Source organism: Tenebrio molitor, chromosome 1 (genome assembly GCF_963966145.1).
Source record: "Tenebrio molitor chromosome 1, icTenMoli1.1, whole genome shotgun sequence".
Classification (NCBI taxonomy): Eukaryota; Metazoa; Arthropoda; class Insecta; order Coleoptera; family Tenebrionidae; genus Tenebrio; species Tenebrio molitor.
This window is the reverse complement of record NC_091046.1, coordinates 26,531,385-26,543,134: the sequence shown is the minus strand read 5'-3', so window position 1 is coordinate 26,543,134 and position 11,750 is coordinate 26,531,385. Positions and strand designations below refer to the sequence as shown.

General features: G+C 34.4%; 1 long non-coding RNA gene across 1 annotated transcript; it reads left to right on the top strand.

The window, feature by feature from the left end:
- The first annotated feature begins 9,012 nt into the window (after window positions 1–9,012).
- On the top strand, window positions 9,013–11,219 carry LOC138138671 (uncharacterized). Its single transcript, XR_011162067.1, has 2 exons — window positions 9,013–9,221; window positions 9,427–11,219. It is a non-coding gene; the product is annotated as an uncharacterized lncRNA (long non-coding RNA).
- Window positions 11,220–11,750: the final 531 nt, after the last annotated feature.

Genomic DNA, 11,750 nt, shown 5'->3' with positions numbered 1-11,750 from the left:
GATTTGTAAGCGGTAACAGGGTTGCCCAGTTTCGGGAGGGTAATTTATAACGTAACAGTACCTATTACTTTTAGTTATTTTCTGAACCAACAGTATGCATTGTAAACACATTTCAAATCGCAAAATCATGTAACTAGTATTGATTTTAATATGCGATAAAACGGCGAGCTACAAAAAGATCAAATCAGCTTGATACCAACCTAGCTATACCTTGTACGTCAGCTTCGCTAACACAAAATATTATTACCGAAATATTACCGAACCAGAGGGAGGCACTCCGAGGAAGAAAAATTGCGAAGCATTCCTTATGAGTTAATGAAAAAGAAATAACAAAAACAAATTTTGTACCAGAGCTGACAAGTAAAATTATGTTTTCTTGCACTGACGAAAATTGTTTTGACTGCTTAAAGAGCATGTGTTATGCTGTAATAACAACCACATTTATTTTTTTAATTGAATCTGTCATCAAAAAATATTTAAATGTTGGACTTCATTTTATTACTAAAAGGCAATCAGAAGTGACAGATGCAGTTAGAAATAAGCTAACAAAACTTATTTTGTTTAAGGGACAATAGCATTAAGTATCTTGTGAATTTTGCTATTAGGTACTACAATGTTTTATGTTATGGTTGTAAATATATATTTAGCATTGTAATTGCTTTGTTTGTTTCTCTTTCATATTCCTTGAAACATTCACATTTCTTAGAAAACACTTAGTTAACCTTTTGATAAAGAAAATTAATTTTTACTGAACGTTACATTGACAAAAATTAACATATTCTATTAAACCTATTTGTGTATTTGCTGGGAAAATACAAAGGAAGACATTCACAAAACCCGATAAAGACGCCTGGAGCCAATTGGTAACATCTCAGATATGGGTTTTACGCGTCCCCTCTCTTTCCTAGTCTAAGCGTTAATCCAACGCAACGCAAAAAACTCGGTATAGCGCAAACACTTTAAGGCCCAGGATTTCAGTGTAGGGTTAACTTAAGGGTTTACAAACCGCGGTTAAATTTTGACCCAATTTTTAAACTTGTATGCGTATTTCAGTGCTCAGTTACCGGTTAAAGTATCTAACAAACTTTTTCTTAATGTTGATAGTGCTTTTGGCAGACATATTTGAAAAACTCGTAGCCGGTCGTAGCGGACAGGTGTAGAATGCCGCCGTTTGCTGTCAGCTGTGACAGGTGTCACAGTATTTAACCCACGTGTAGAGTTGTTTTGGTTAAAGAGTGAGGTGTTTTTATTCAAAAATACATACCTATTTTTTATAATGGAATTTTACAACAGATACCGAGTTTTGGATCAGATATGTATATTAAAAAACAAATAATGTTTCATCACAAGAAAATAATTATAAATATTAATGTAACAATAAAAATAATTAATCTTTTAGCTCTTTTTAATTCGGGAAAAATCAGAATTTATATAAAAATTAATAAATCCTGAAACACAAGGTACGTACATAATAATCTTTTACTAACAAAAAATAATTCTTTTGTAAAAAATATCTATTCAAGTAAAATAGTTATTTAGTTAACGAGTTCGTGTGTAAATTGGGCTTGTTTAGGTATGAGTGGGCCAGATTAAAACGCGAGTGAAACGAGCGTTTTAAAGGCCCACGACAACATTGACAACATTGTCCTCAGCGCCGACTCGCAATGGCTCAGGTTTCACTAACCTCCCATCAATGACATCTACAGCTCCTTCGTGATAATCCAACACGTCACGAATTTTCCTTTTCCAAATCGGCCAAGCTGACTCACCAGCCAGGGGTTTTATGTGTTTCGCCAGCTCCATCTTCGAAATACTGAGACTGTGAGACTCCCAAAGACACTCTCGACGTGATTCACGAGAAAACAACAACGTGTTCTTTTCCCCGCACTTTTCTTCACCTGGTGACTCGCGTACACTGGGTCCATAACCAATTACAGATTACATTTCTAGTAAGACCGGCAAGCTCAAAAACTATGGAAAATCGTCAAGAGACGCAGCTCTCGGCCATGTCGATTTTTTTTTTTGTTGTGCCATCTATGGGTTCGTAATTCAACTCAAAAGTTCAACTTCAATTTAACATATTATTTTAACATAATATAGGTATTAAGTGGAGATATTACTTCTTTGAAAAGACATGGAAGGTGGGCATCGTCAAATGTAACAGAGTCTTATATACAAGAAACGTTTGAAGAAAAGATAAAGATTGCCAGGAAAGTTTTCGGTGGTTGGACTGGTGCATTGGATAAAACAGAAGTTAAAAAGATGTTAGAAATAAGAGCAGTAGTGAAAAATGTGGCAGATCTGGGTCAAGTACTGGTCAGAGTTTTCAATTTAATAATTGTACCTTTAATTTTTAAGTTAATTACTATAAAAATAATGAATATATGATGAATATATGAATATGCATCAGCGTATTTTATGACCTTATAAGATACGTTGCTACTGACGACGTGTTTTATGGAGAAAAGCGTATTTAATAGGAAACATAAGATCTTGTTCACAATGGACATAAGCTTGACATAAGGCATAAGAAATTCATGATACATGCAGTGTTTATAGGTACTATTAATTTTTACGTAGTTTATGAGAAATGACCTCAGTGAACATTATTGTTGTGTACAAAAAGGCCTGGAGAATCATATTCGAGTTAAGGTACCTGATCCAAATAAGGCCCACCTAATTTTTGTTTTCAAATATCGGTTAGTAAAAACAAGTAAGAACTTTTAATGCTGGTTGTAAATGAAAGTTTATTCTTTTCTTAACATAACAGCATAAAACATAAATAAATAAAAAAATAATAACAAAGAAGTTATTCCTTTTTCAAAAAAACATTGTTTGTGGGCCTTATTGCGTACGATGTGCTTAATAAGGCCCACCCATTAAATTCTCGATAAAAGTTAATAAAACACCATTTTCTTCTAGAATACTTAAATAAAAACAAATTTCACTTGCTTGAACTACACAAATAATCCAAATTATTATCTTTTATTAGCCGTATACAAGCTTCGTGGTACCAAACGGAACAATTTTTGCACATACGCATACTTATCAATTCACAGGTGTCACATCAGGGACAATACCAACTTCCCTTGTTTGATTTTCTGTCAAAATAATAGGTAATTCAAGAATAAAGCCCACTACGGTTTTAATAAGGCCCACTCCTTTGCCGGGCCTTATTAAAACCAGCTCACATTAAAGGATATAAGATATGATACGAAAAGAAGCTAAAAGCAGAATGAAATAAATGCATGCAATGAAAAAGAACTTTCCAAGGTATACTGCAATGCTATTTTCAAACAGAAATTTGTGATAAATACCTTAAAATCTTACACTTACTTTTCCTGCTTTTTAACAACACTTGTGGGTGAACTTTGCAATGTTATTTTACCGCGAAATTTGAACATATCTGGTACGGTCAGTTGTACGAATTTTATGCACTCATGCTAAACGAACCCCTTATGTTGTCGTATATTTGGAGATTTCTATAACTAAGTCAATATCATTAGTGGGCCGTATTTTCGAGCGGGCCTTACTTGGAACAGGTACCTTATATGGACACATAAATTATTTTCCAATTGCCCAAATTTTTAAATTATTCTTAGGTATCTCTTATGTAATTCTTATGTCTTATGCCCATTGTGAACAAGCACTAACGTGTGAACTTAAGTGCGCCATATAAACAGTATAAGATATTAGTATTAGAAAAAATTAATTAAAACCGAACACCGCAATAAATTGGAGACTGAAATTGTTTCGGCTTCAATTAGTACTTACAAAACAAAGAATCAAAGAAAAAGGGGTTATTTTGGCTTTTGAGCCAACAGCTGGTATGACGGAGGCAAAAATTTGGAACAAAAAATAATCATTTTACATTTCTGTTTTGCTTTTATGTGCAATAAAAAAATTGTTTTAATTCCGTTCAACATCTCTTCATTAAGGTGGCCACACACAGAGAAGGAAGAATGTGCAGTTAAAAGTGTATAATACAGGCTTGTCTTAAGTTAAACCCGTACTCTCTGTGAGTACACACACACTACTGCTTCCCCGTCAGTTGTGCAGCAAACGTTCATTGCGATGGTGAACAAAAAGGAAATTTGTCTGATAACAGTGGCGTGCCCGTGTATTGTATTCACGAGACATATTTCGTAAATCAGACAAAATACGGCCGCCACTGAATTTTAACCGAAGCATGCAGAGACTTATCACCACACACAGTAAGTTATCCCCGCGCGGGTTTGAATGTGCACGCCAAAAATCAACACAGTTTTGATTCCAACGGACTTGAATGCGCGTGCCGCATTCTTCTCCACACACACGGAGTTAACTATACCCCGTGGCGTGTGCATTCAAGTCTTGATTCTTCCCTCTGTGTGTGTGGCCACCATTACACTACGGTGGATCGGGGAATAGCAGTTTTTGTTGTTGGCAACACCTACTAATGGTACGCAGAATCGATTCGATTCTACAAAGAGTACACGGCAATAATGATCAGAATCCAACTTTATTCGAAACGAAACTTTTAACACCATCTGGTAGAGTTTTACGAAAGCCTTTGTTTCGTGTTAACGGATTTATGAAATTATGCTCAGGGTCCGTGTTATAAACGTTTTAAAAATAAGTGGTTTACAGAGAAACGATCAAGTCCACGCCCAACTTCATACGAATGATGTGAGTCCATTTTTACGGCTTCAGCGACTTTGGAGCGTCAGTGTCGTCAGTTGTGCACAATCATTCATTCTGCTACAATAACTTATTATTTAGTTATCATTAGTAGGGTTGTCGTTCGTTATTGTCAGTGTTATTATATAATTTAAAAAATAGAATGGCTTATTTCACACCACCAGTCTGAAAATAAATTCTAGAAATACATCAAAATCCAAGAACAAAAAGTCAATAGCACCAGTGTCATCAGCAACTTCACCTGTAGCACTTTATACTGGGGCGATTAGTCTAAAATCAGAAAAAATTATAGACTCACAACACCTCAAACGATTTAGCGGCCCATCTGGACAAGAGTTTTTCTCAAATCTATTGTCTGCCAACAACAATAACACTGATGAAAGTGAGAACGATGAGGAAGAAGAGATTCCAATTAATGCCATACTTACCTAATTATTGAAGATTTTTTCTAATTTAATTTTTCTATTTAATTTTGGGTAAAAATAGGTACTGAGTGCATTGCAATAAAAGAAATAAAACCCATTTAAACATTAATAGTTATTTGTGACTCCTGGACTCAGATCACTTTTTGATACAATGTTTTGACAAAATATGATGAATTATTTTACTTTAAGAATAATTGTAAACCATATCATATGCGATTTTATTTTACAGCATTCTGGTACACAACATTAAGCATGGATGTAAAACCATGCTCCTAGAGTCAGTAACAAGTTAGTTGTGAGTCTGTAAATCTTAAATTTTAATTGCTGTAACTTGTTGGTTTTGTGACTCTGATCATTATTCCCGTGCACTCTTCAATTATATTCAACCAAAAATAATCTATTATAAATCGATTCTTAAAATTTTCGATTACATATTTCGATGTCTATTAATTTTATCCAAGAATCGATTAAGCAAAATTTTCCATTTATTTGTATTTTTAACTAATAACATCAGCAACCAACAATACAATTACACCATACGGCGTGCCTAACTATACCTACCAGTAATTTTACCACAAGTACCAACTAAACTACCAGTACTACCACGCCTACAGTTACATAACCACGGACGACGCCATCACAGATTTTTTTTTCGTTTCAGCAGGTTTCAGACACGTTCGTTTTCTTTAAGGTAAACCAGGTTAGGTTTACGTTACAAAGGCATTGTACTTAAAAGCAATTATATATTTTAGTGAAAAGGATTCTTTTCAATCTAACAATGTCCGATAAACTTAATATTAAAAAGTTTTTCACAAAATTAGATGCAGTATCATCGAGATGTAAATTCTGTACCTTATTTAAACATTATAGCAATACAATAAACCCCTCATTAATCATATTAGAAGGAAACATAAAATGGCGTTACACAATACATACAGATGAATTAACCATAAAAAAAAAATACAAGACAGTTAATGAATAGTTATTTACGAACCAAGTGCGGGAAGGCGATGATGTTCCCGCATGAGCACATTTTTTTAGAGCACGAGCGACGAAGGAGCGAGTGCCCCTAATTAATGCGCGAATGAGCGGAAAATGTCTTCACGCAAGTGGCTCGTACAATATTTTTTGTACGAACATTAAATTGAAAATTTTTGTTTTAATACATTAAACATATACCAACATAAAACCAAGTGGGCAGTGACCTTTGGTTATTAGAAACAATTGCTTCACTTGACATTTAAATGTTTGTAATAATTTGTGAGTTTTGTTCAAAGATAATTGTGCAATACCCACCTATGAATGATATTATTAGTGATATTTCTTATACTCCTCCGGAGATTAAGGAAGCCGAAAATGTTTTTATAGCATTTTTGGTTTAATTACAATTAAATAATACCATACGTTTTGTCGATGTCATTTCATTAGTACCTATAAAAAGACGAAGAGGTTGTCCAATAGATGGCGCTGCCAATTTGTAGGAACCAAGGCCATCTGAATCAAAAAGCTACGCTTATAAGGCCCTTTCAATTTTCGATTTTTCCATATAAACTTTGTTTCTGTGACATTTCGGGCGGCAGAACCTTTTTGCGCTCCATCTACCGATTTCGAACGCAATTGATTGAGACTTTTTCCACTTTTTGTTTGAGGTTAAGTGCTTAAAACGTCAATTAAAACATGAATGCAATAAAATATCTAAGATCCGAGCTTTTTTTGGACACATTCTGGGCTAGCAAAATACTAATAAATTAGAATTGCAAAAAACCATGAAATCATAACACAAGGTAGGTTAGAACAATTTATAACTTTAACATTTTTCTGCAAAGGAGTTTGTTCTGGATTGCACATTTCTTCTTTAATAAATCTGTTTTTTCTTGACAAATATGTATTATCTAAAACTGGTTTCAGCGTTGCAGTTATTATCAGCTCGCAGATCTGATTTTTATGTACCAGACAGAAAGTATTGGATTTTCTAGCAAATGAGGGCCCATTATCTCAACCATTTGGTGGAATATACTGCGCAGAAATACTATTTACTTGAATTGATTTGGATGTCATTGGAACAGTTGGAATGATGAAAGACTCTACAGGATTTTGAGGTACAAGAATTTCAACCGGAGTTTCAGTGGGAAAAGCCTAAAAAACAAAAACACTAATAAGATGATAGTAATTAATACCTGGAGGTTCCTGATTAGGACTTTGAAAAGTAATAAGTAATTAATCGAAAAATGAGAAGAGGAAGCTCATTTTGTTTTCTCATATGTCGTGGTTGACTTCGCTTCTATGTATATTTCATGTAGCAATAAACACCACAAGTCTTTTTTAATTATAGATACTTACAAAAATAGAAGGACAAGGAACAGCATCTTTACATAAGCGTCGTCTTTTGGGGGTTGTAATGTAATTATAGAGACTTGTTGAAAATGCTGCTCACAAATTTCTGAGTAATCCGTAATTTTTGTAGTCTTTTATATTACAAATACAAATTAAAAGGTTGTGCTCATCAATTCATCATTGTCTCCATAAATTTGTTTACCGCAAAATGTTTCAAAAGCTTCGAACCATTTTTGTCTTTGTTTCATATTGCTGCGAATTTCAAATAAGCGAACATCTTTTGCCCCACAAATGAAACACGCTTTTACCATTTCATGTAAAATAGAAGGGTAATATTTTAAATTGCCGCCAATATTGTAGCTTTGATTCGTTGATAGGCCACCGAGGGCGCGCAATAAGGTTCTGTCTTCTTTTGTTTTATGGCCACTCTGCAGAAACAATTATTATGTACATTGAAACGGCCTTATAAGCGTAGCTTTTTGATTCAGATGGCCTTGGTAGGAACAATTTTCAACGATTATACAGGGTGTTTCTGAAATACGTGTATTAATTTTAACCAGTGAAGGAACTCGCCAATTTATGAAACTTTTCCCTACAACATTTTGTAAAATTCGCAAAAGTATTCCAAGATTTTTTTCCCCACAATTTTTACCAAACGAGTCGTTTTGTGTGATTAACTAGTTTCTATTTTTTGTAACCATGAGAATCTAAATTTTGATTATTTTTTTTTTTTTATAGCAATGGAACTTTTTAACAAAGCTCTGTTTCTATTACAACAGAAAATTTTCGCCCATAGGCGGGTATACACTTTGAGGGTTAATTTATTCCAAGTTTTAAATCAATTTGTATTGCTTTTTCGTAAAAATGTTATAGAGAAAAGTTCCATGATTTGGCGCGTTCTTCCACTGGTTAAACACACGTATTTCAGAAACACCATGTATATATTTCCCTAATTTTTAATGGAGGAAAATCCAGGGAAGTTGTATTTTATAAACTAAATTTTATTATTATCAAGATCGATTTTTTTTATGCCTTAAAGGCCCAGTGTTTTTTGCAATGTTTAGATTCGAGTTGATCGGGAACAACTCGTTGCTGATTGAGCATTGGATGTTGGAAACGTCACTTCCAAGGCTGTGAGTACAAAAAAATCATTAATAACAGAGAGATGGAGATTCAAATTTGAATATTTCATTAGCAAGTACGGTTACTGTGGAATCTTTAAATTCTGATTTAAATGAAGCAAACACGAGTACTGAAAGTACAACTATCAAACAGAGTAAAATTAGTGCAATATTCGACAGCATCTCTTCGTTTGCAGGTTGGTTAACTAACAATGCTCGAAGTTGAAATAACAATTTAATTAATATTGAATGTTGCAAATGGTGGGAAAAGTGCACATAATAGTTATTTGTATCACTAGGCCAGAAACGGCACGTTTACGAGTACGAGTAGTTTGCAGGACGAGGCGTATAGCCGAGGCTTGCAAATGCGAGTACTCGCAAAACCGTTTCTGTACGTGTGATACACAAAAATTTTTGTGCCGACTTCTGCGGATTTTTGTTAACCCATTTAACCCTACCGTCCTTTTAAAAGGACAGTAGAAATCTGCTCACCTAGATTTAGTACAATTATTTTAATACAGGTAACGCCACTTACATTTCAAACCTCAAAGTATTGAAAATCCGTTTGTAACACGTGCTCGTTAAAACAGGTGATTTTTGGTGAATAATTTCCGTTTTTCTGCTGTTCCGTTTATCCGGCAATTACAATGAGTGACAAAGGGTAAGTTATTGTAGTTTTTAATGACAGTAATGGCTGAATTATGTCTTATTTGGGTACAATATACACCCATAAACACCGTAACTGCCAAAACTTGACACATTTATTCAAATTGTGAAGAATATTATACTGAAAAAAAATGTGACCTTTTAAAAGGACGGTAGGTTTATCCACTACTATTGACTCAAAAATATTGTATATATATCAGGTATTGGAAACGGCCGCTAACTCTTGCTCAGTTGCTGGAAGAGTTGGAAAAAGATGATGTAGTTGATTTTCCAGAACAAATATTAATTTTTCCACCTGAAAATGCTAATGACGACTGCGACACTGACGAAGATTCAGGTGATGAGGACCTTGTAGTTCCAGACAATTTGCCTGGAGCGCAACTCAGTGCTGAAGTAGAAGTCCAATCTTCAGAAAATAACTCACAGGACTGGGATAGTGACGATAATAAACCTCTATCAACATTTGTGGAAAGAAGACCAAAAGTTCTGAAAAATTTTGAGTATGAAAGTAGTGATTTGGAAATAACGACCTTTTCCGACTGGAAAGATGTATCATCTGTGCAGAACAATCTTTCACCAGCTGCTACGTTCAAGTTGTTTTTTGATCAAGAAGTAATAAATCTGGTTCTCTACTTTTCAAATATATTTGCCCAGCAAAAAAATCGTGCTGGAGACATTGCTGCAGACGAGCTGCTTTGTTTCATAGGAGTGCTTCTTTTGAGTGGTTATGTACCTCTCCCACGAAAAAAAATGTTTTGGCAAAATAGGGATGATACTAATAATAAGCTGGTATGCGAGGCTATATCGCGTGATAGATTTCAATACATTATGAGTAATTTACATTGCAACGATAACACTAAGCTAAACAAAGCAGATAAATATTCGAAATTAAGACCGTTGTTTGATATTCTAAACAAAAAGTTTTTCGAGTACGCTCCCGCTGAAGAAAACCACAGCATAGACGAGTCCATGATTCCTTATTTTGGGCGCCACAGTGGGAAACAATTTATCAGAGGGAAACCAATCCGCTGGGGTTACAAATTTTGGATTGGTGCTTTACGTCTAGGTTATATTGTTTATTTTGACCCCTACCAAGGATCTTCGACAACTCTGCCTGAGAAGTACAAACATATGGGACTCGGAGCATCTGTGGTTCTACAATATGCAGACATTTTAGATACAATGCATTATGATTTCTTTCATTTGTATTTTGACAATTTTTTCACATCAATTTCCCTTCTCAAAGAATTAAAACTAAGAAACATAAAAGCCACAGGTACACTAAGAGAAAATCGCCTGCCACATTCCCCCTTATCCAAAGCAGCTACACTAAAGAAAAAAGAACGAGGTGTTTTTGAGTATGTTTTGGCCGATAAAGAGGTCGTTGTAGCTAAATGGAACGACAACAGCGTTGTCAGTGTAGCTTCAAATGCTCTCCAAATTTTTCCGGTAAATAAGGTAAAAAGGTTTTCACAATCAGAAAAAAAGCACATCTACATAGATCAACCCCGGCTAATAAAATCTTATAACGAAAATATGGGGGGTGTAGACCGTGGTGATCAAAACCTAAGCGAATATCGCGTTTCGATCAGGGGGAAAAAATGGTATTTTCCCCTGTTTGCACATTGCGTAGACATGGCTATGCAAAACGCTTGGCGTTTACACAAAAGCAACCTCGGGAAGCTAGACCTATTAGAATTTCGAAGGTCCGTAGCTACAGAGCTATTGGAAAGCCACAAAAGAACTACAAAGAGAGGTCCTTCAAAATCGTCTAAGAATTTGCATGAGTTTTCTCGATACGACAGATTAGATCACCTGGTTACGTATCAACAAAATCAGCGAAGATGCGCGGTCTGCCACAAAAAAGCTAATTTTGTTTGCCACAAATGTGATGTCGGTTTACATCCCAAAGATTGTTTTGTAAATTATCACACAATTTAGTCACTTATTTATATTGTTCTATAATAAAATAAAATATTTTTCAACAATCTCAGTTTAGCTTCTTTTTTATTTGATAGTAATATATGGCCCTACCGTCCTTTTAAAAGGACACCATATTTCAACCAACCAGGTCATTTCAAAAAATTTTTAAGTATTTTTTCATTAATCAACTATGTCCATTAAACAGCAATCACACGAAAAAAAATAAAATTTAAGAAAATAATTGTTTTAGGGTTAAATGGGTTAAAGCAGTTCATTTAATAATTGGTATTAGGGACTTTTTTTGTGTTGGCAACTCTTAAACGTTTAAATTTTAAAATCAACATCGCTCTTGTTTCCTAATAAATTTAATTCATTTGTTTTTTCTGACATTTTCCTAAAAGTTTTGGTATAATTATAATGGATACACCAGCTCATATTCGAGAAGTGGCTCAAAAGGTAATTAACAACTTATTGCCTCTTATTGCCTAAAAAATCGTCAAATCGATATTGGAAGGAATACGAGCTTTTTATAAAGTGGTCTAATGAAAATGCCATAAACAGTTTCAATGAATTTGTCTTACTTGCATATTTTGAACACAAA